This window comes from Tupaia chinensis, unplaced genomic scaffold, assembly GCF_000334495.1.
Source record: "Tupaia chinensis unplaced genomic scaffold, TupChi_1.0 Scaffold000017_1, whole genome shotgun sequence".
NCBI classification, from domain to species: domain Eukaryota; kingdom Metazoa; phylum Chordata; class Mammalia; order Scandentia; family Tupaiidae; genus Tupaia; species Tupaia belangeri.
Window position 1 is genome coordinate 379,379 of NW_006159447.1, and position 7,849 is coordinate 387,227.

Consider the following 7,849-nt stretch of genomic DNA (forward strand, 5'->3'; position numbering starts at 1 on the left):
TTTTACTATAGGGCGTGTGTGCTTGCCAGAGAGACAGAGAGAGACAGAGAGACAGAAAGCGAGAAATCACACCCCCCCCCCCAAGGGGGATGGCCAAGCCACAATCCCTTCTCCTCCATTCTCCTCTCAGGATCTTGGGCATGCACACACACATACCTGGCGTGAGTTTAAGCCACCAGGTCCGGGTCTCGAACCGCGGTTGACTACGTGGGAGTCCAGCAACATAGCTATTATGCTAACTGCTGGTCCCTGGATAGTAGATTTTTTTTGGTAAAGTACAAGACAATCATCAATGGGGATCTTTAGTATTTTAAGACGGCAAAATACATGCCACCTAAGGACTCCATGCCCCCTCTATCACTTTAGAAGTTCTCTCTCTTTGCCTCTTCCTTGGCATGGCCAGAACTCCAGGCCATTGAAGGCAGTGGAACAGTGTCACAGAATTCTTGACTCCTAAGCATTGTATTCTCTCTGGCGATTGAAACATTAATGATCTTTTGTATCTTTCAAAGCACACACTTTATTCTTCTGTGTTCTGAAATCAGGTCAAATTTACCACCATTCTCCATCCTTCATATGCGTCTTCATCATCCAGTACCCAGTTAAGATTTATCTAGGGCTCTGTGGTGATGTTAGGGCCCATAAAAGGAATTTATGTGTTCCATATGTCTGGTTACAGATGGGAAACGAGAATGTTGAAGGACGTGAAGGAAAGAATGTTTATCCATTAAGCATCAGTTCTAAAGTTAGATTGCCTGAGTTTGAGTCTCAGCCCTTCTCTTTATTAGCTCTGTGACCTCAAGGCAGTGACTGAAATGCTCTGAACTTTTATTTCTTGAACAGTAAAATCTCCTTATTCAGGTGTCTGACAGTTTAACAAATTGGAACATCACTGGGGCTCTGAACATATTAACCATTACGTATTATTTTATACAAAAGAGTGTGTATGGATGTGGGTACAAACATAGAATTATAAATCATACAAACTTTTCAGAGTTTTTGAGTCATCAGCACAACTCCCACAAGAGTGGTAAAATTATTGGTGAGTGCTAAATGTCTCTTTTTCCACAATAGAACAATTGAAGCTTGCTGAGATAAAGGAATTTACAGAGAGTATGTTACCTAGTGAGAAAGTCACAGATTAATTAAAATAGTAGTTCCTTTCTGACAGAATCTGAAAACGTTGACTTCTATTCTTGAAATAAAAGCTGAAACAGTCACACAAAAATATGTTTACTGATGGAAAATCCAACTGCTCCGGTAAATGAGTGGAAAGTCATAGGTCTTCCAGGTCTCACTCTATTCCTGCAAAATAACACTTTCTTTGCATTATTTTCTTTCATGTAGCCTCAACTTGCTCTCACCAGATGCATTGACTAGTTTCTAAATTGCAATTGGCAAATTTTAATCACTTAACTATATTAGATGTGAGTCAGCAAAGACCTATACCACTTTTGCGTAAAACAAAACAAAACAAAACACAACTCCCAGACATGTATGTCTTGTAGATTCCTGGAGAATGTTGCTGTCCAGCATCCTCCCTACACAATGAAACAGGGCCCAGAGCATCCTACAAAGACACAAGCTTGTTTTCTACAATTAGTTCTAAAGTGCCTCCAGGAAATGATTTTCTCAGCTCATCTCCCTGTACTCCTTGTTTTGGATCACAGGGCAATCTGTTTAAGTGACTAATTACAGAAATCATTAAAGGCATCAAGCAAATGTTGGCTTTGTATGCCCACTTCTAAAGTTTTACAAGTTCTTCTTGGCTTGACAGTGATGAGGCCACTTAGCAGTCCAGCTCAGGCGGATGTTAAAAAAAAAAAAGGTAACCATATGTGATTGAGTTTCCTAAGTTTCAAATTTCACACTTAATGTTTGTCATTCTGTTACTAGACACCTGTTTAAATTCTATTTTAAAACATGTATCTTCAATACAGAATCAGACAAAAGAGAATTCGGGTTAAGTTGTCACCTTTTTTGTCACTGAAATCATGGCAGAAAATATTTTTCTTAACACCAAGGAGGACTGTAGTGAGAACACACTCTTCCATTCTTGATCTTTTACCAGAGGGAAAAACCCATTTGGGAAGCAGACTGGTCTAAGAGAAATGGAAGATGATCTAAGAATTGGGACTCTTTGAAACCATCTTGTCATGGGCATGAAATCTCAAAGGGAGATGAGGATGTTGGTCAAAGACATTGGGAGCCCTTGACAAGCATAAAAAACAAACGTGCTTTTTCGGTCATAAAGGCCAGGATGGGATGAAAGAAGTCAAGCTGATTGCACCCCTTTTAGGGGTGTCTGTCAAATCCCGGAGGCAATGTATCAATATATTTGGCCTATATTTCCTTTCTTCAAAGGGGTACTCATTTGCTAAAAGCACAATTGTTCTCTTTACAGCTTTTAAAACCATATGGTGGTTGTACACAGTCCAATGGTGCCAACCAGTGCTATTTTCCTAGCTCTGTAGAGTTTAGGAGTGTTTGGGGGAATTGTATAAAAAGAAAGAGACTCAACTATGCTAAAGACATTGTAAACCATGGTGAGTTAACCTGTACAATGGAATTAGTATCAGATGTAATGTTGGGGTCTTCTATGAAGTTAAACTGCATTCTTCCAGTGGGAATTTGTGAGGTTTTAATAAGCCATTGCCCTACTGTTTTTCAAAAGTCTTCCCATAATTTCAGAGATAAGGAGGGGGTTTTATTTGCAACATTCATAGAAATTATAACAAAAAATTTTGCTACTGTCCTATTTGCCACTCCAAAATTGTCTCTGACATGGCAAAAGTCCATGATCAAAAAAGTATGCCTCTGTGTTGGCATTTCTTTAGAGCAATACTTTCTATGAATAATTAATGGCCCAGAAAGATGAAGTCTCCTTTTCTGGTTTCCACATTCTTATAGAGTTCAGCACCTTGTATCAATTTGGATGGAAAAAAGATAGTTCAGATTTCACTGACTCAGTAAGCTCTGACTTTATAAACAAGAAGTAGATTCTCTTTCAATTCACTTTCCAACCTTTTTTTAAAAAATTATTTATTTTATATTCATTCACTGAGCATCATCACAGCATACAAAATGTGATTTCCCATCCAGAATACACTGTATAGTGGCTTAATCACACATGTTAAAGTCAATAATCTCCAATCTTTTATGAATATATAGCAATGAAGATTTTTCAGGATCTTAAATTATATAATCTTTTATGTAGATTAAAAAGAAAGTTTGAGAGAGAGTGATCAAACACAGCTGATAGAAACATACTATTTTCCTCTTATTACTATTATTATTATGTTTTTTAAATATCCAAGAATTATTACTTATTCTTACTATTAAACCATAAAAAAAAAACAAGACTCTGGCATTTGATAGAAAGAAGTCAAATATGGAAGATCTATTGCTGAGTGAAGCAAGCCAGGATATGAAAGAAAGAAATTATATGTATCCTTAATATATCCCAAGTATCCACACTTTATGGTAGACATTGAAATATTAGAGGGCATAAGAGCAATGAAGATAAGTATGGATGCTGAATACAGTGTGGGATGGATGGGGGATGTGAGAAGAGAAGAATATAGAGAAGGATAGCAAGAGAATAAATAGAGAGGCATGACATTAGTGGGACACAGATATGATTTATTACCTGTTGATCACAACATGTCTAGTATTCTCAACTGGACTGGTCTGAGAACTATTTCATGTTGGGTAAACTCTCTTTACAAGTCAAATGATATATAGTGATTGTTTAAAAATTAGAATAAATAATAATAAATATCTGAAAAAAATGATAAAAACTATTTGATGATGATGTGGATAGTCATGTCTTTGTCTTGACTGATATGCATGATAATAGTGCTGGAAAAAGAAATGTAATATACTATAAAGATATATGTGATTAAATGTAATAGAAAAAGAAAAACATATTACTTATTCTTCAACTATGGAGGTCTTTTTCTTGAGTGCAAACATTTTTACAATAGTAGAAACATTTCAATATATAGATTTTTAAAACAACCTCATCCTCTCTCCTGAGACTTTCTACTTATTAAACTCATTCTACTAATACATATTGATATTACACATCAAGTAGTGTCAGAGTGTAGAATATTGCATTGGATAAATTTATGTTATTCTTGAAGACTTTTATTTGTGTCAGAGATTTAAAAATTACTGCATTTTTAAACTATAGGTGTCCTGAAGAAAAGCTTAATACCATGCTTACATGCTAAATATCAACTCTAAGAAATATACACACTTGGGTTGCTTCTCCCTTGAAAAACATATTATATAAAGGTATTGCTCACAATCAAGTAATGAGTTTAATCGCATTTACTGATTTTTAAAAATTTCTGTTGCATAACTTGGTAAGGTATTTCACCTCACTTTTCATCTCTAATTACTGAAGTGCCTTTACAATAGCAAATATTGTGCAGTGACTTGAGTTTTGGGGTTAGGTCAAGAACGTTACTCTAAAACTAGAATAGGTCTCAGGGGAGTATGTTTGCGGAGTGGGGCAGAATTGAGAGTTTGGTATTAGACAAGCTGAATTATTAAATAAGCAATAAAAACACCAAGCAGGTAACTGTATAGAATCTATGGTTTGGAAAAGAATTCTGGTCTGCAGTTACAAAAGTAGTGGTCTTGGCTCTACGCAATCCTCCAAGTGTCCATTGTGACGAAGGCTCTATCATGTTGTAATTACACCATTGGGAGCATTTAGCTTCTGAGATAACAAAGGAGAAAAAAGAAGAGAAACACTAACTTTGAACAACATCCTAAGCTTGTCATTTAAGTGCCTTTTAAAATGACAGTTCTCACTTCTCAGCATCCACTGGCTAAAATAACTCACATAGCTTCAACATAGAAGAAGGGAAGATGGTGAATAAAAGGAAGCACATGGGTTATTGGTGGGTACTAAATGCAATTGCTGGAGTAATGTATATGAGCAAACAATAAAGGTTGGCAGCTAGTGCATCAGTCACAGGTCTGGCTTTAGATGGGGCTCATGGAATGTCTACAATAACAATTCTGCTGGTGGTGGGGCTATATGGTGGAGGCAATCTGGCGTTCATTTTTCTAAGTGAAGCCAGTGGCAAAATCATCAACCAAGTGTGACAATGAGGAAGAAGAACCAACAATTTAGAATACGAGGTGCAAGGGTGAATAGTTATCTAGGACAGTAAAAAGACCGATGGAAATCTGAGTGCCTGATTGTGCCAGCGATTAGGCTCCTGTCTGTCAGCTCTCACCTAGTACTGCACCTCACTTCAGAATGCTGCAGCAGGAACTGTACTAATGATATTTCTCCTTTGCAAGCTGCTCCTTGACAGGAGGTCCTAAGGGATACCAGAAGTCCAGAAGGAAGAAAAGGTGAATTCCTTGTTTTGTTCCCTGCTTGACCCTCTCCCCATCAGTTTCCAGTGGCAATGCTTTCTCATCCTAGCATTCTCATCCATGGAAATTCAGTTAGTAGTTTACCCAACACTCACAGAACCAGCCTTATCACATAACCTTAGAGAAAAGGAGTAGCTTCCTGTGCTCTTTTCTCAAAGGCCTAGATCCCAGATATGTGGCCCAAGGTCACCCTGTGTATGCTAGGCATGTGCCTGCATGCATGCCCATGATTCTGGATGGAAGTGGATTGTAGCATCGAGGACCCTGTTTGCATGCCTTTCTCTCTCATTCTCACTCTAAGAATGACTAAATAAACGTTTTTCAAAATTAAACTGAAAAAATATATACTACACAGGATTAACATCCAGATTTCTCTCTATAGAATCATTTGGACTGATATATGCTCAAGTCTCATGAACTATAGCTTTTCCAAAGTATTCTTTATGCGTAACAAACTGAGCTTCTCATATTTTGACAATTTGGTCATATTCGTTCATGATGTTGACTTTGATCATTTTCCCTATGCAAAATTCTGAATCTTGTCTCGTCTCTTCTTCTCTTCTTTCTCCTTTCTTCTCCTTTTCTTTCTCTTCTTCTCTCTTCTCTTTTCTCTTCCTCTTCCTCTTCCTCCTCTCCTCTCCTCTCCTCTCCTCTCCTCTCCTCTCCTCTCCTCTCCTCTCCTCTCCTCTCCTCTCCTCTCCTCTCTTCCTAATCTTTTCTCTTCTCTTTCTCCTCCCTTCCTCTTCTTTTTTTTCCTCTTCTCTGCTCTCCTGTCCACTCTTCCCTTCCCCTTTCCTCCCCTCATCTCTTCTCCTATTTGACCTCCTCTTCGCCCTTCTAATCTCTTTCCTCATCTTCTCCTCCTCTCCCCCTCTCTCTCGTCTCCTCTTCCCTTCCTTCCTCTGTTCTTTTCTCTTCTCTTCCTTAGCAGTATTATTTATTCTTAAAAGCCTGCCAAAATTCAACTTTGTCTGAGGGTTCTTTGACTTTGACCTTCAGAAGAGGTCATTCTTCTTTCTTCTTCTTTGTTTTTTGAATACTTCTGGCCCTTGTGTATATTCCACAAAAATATTTACTTTAATTTCTTTCCTTTTTTAAATTTCATATATTATTATTAATTATTATTATTATTTATACATACAAACACTATACATCATTTAGATTGTAAAGAGACTTTACCCAGCATGATATACACCTCAATCCACCCCATTTGAGAATACTATACACATCCTTATCAACAGACAATAAACCATATCTGTCTCTCACAAATGTCTTACCTCTCTATTTCTTTTCCAAAATTTTCTTTCCTATGCTCTTCCTCTCCCACACTCTCCTTACACTTAGTGGCTTGAGTTCCCTGTGTATTCTGGTTACTATCCTTATCTGAGGCAGAGTTAACAAAATTTCCCTCTCATTCTGAGGGTTTTCAGTTCATACTAATTCCGGTATCCTTTGCTGTGCAGAAACTCCTTAATCTGATGTAATTCCACCTGTCTATTTGGTGGATTATTACCTGTGCTTTGGGGATCTTATTTAAGAAGTCTCCCAGAGTCTCCCCAGTGTTTTTCACCAGTAGTTTTATAGTTTGTGGTCTTAGGTTTAGATCTTTAATTCACTTTGAGTTGATTTTTGTTAATGGTGACAGGGGTTCAGATTCATCTTTCTACAGGTGGATTCCCAGGTTTTCCAACACCATTTTCTAAAGAGGTTTTCCTCTTCCCATTGGATTGACTGGTACCCATTGTCAAAGATGAGTTGGCAGTATGTTTTGGGGTTTATTTCTGGAGTCTCTACTCTGTTCCATTGGTCTTCATGTCTGTTTTTGTGCCAATACAATGTCGTTTTGAGTATCACAGCTTTGTATTATATTTGGGGCCAGGAAGTGAGATGCCAACCACTCCACTCTTCTTGCTCAGGATGGCTTTGGCAATAGAGGTCTTTTCTGATTCCAGACAAATTCTATGATTGTCTTTTCTAGATCTGTGAAGAATGTCTCTTGTAATTTTATAGGGATTGTATTATATATGTAGATTAATTTTGGTAGGATTGCCATTTTGATTATATTAATTATGCCAGTCCAGAAATATGGGATGTCCTTCCACTTTTTTGTGTCCTTTTCAATTTCCTTGTTAAGATTTTCATAGCTTTCCTTATAGAGCACTTTGACTCCTTTGGTTTTATTCCTAGGTATTTTATACTTCTTGTGGCTATGGTAAATGGGATTACTTTCTTTAGTTTTGTCTCTGTATTCTTGTTGTTTGTATATAGAAACGATATAGACTTTTGTAAGTTAATTTTGTATCCTGACACTTTACTGTATGCATTTATTACTCCAAGAAATTTTTTTGTGAATACTATTGGGTCTTCTATGTATATAATCATGCCATCTGCAAACAGATAATTTCAACTCTTCTTTCACTATTGGAATGCCTTTTATTTCCTTCTCTTG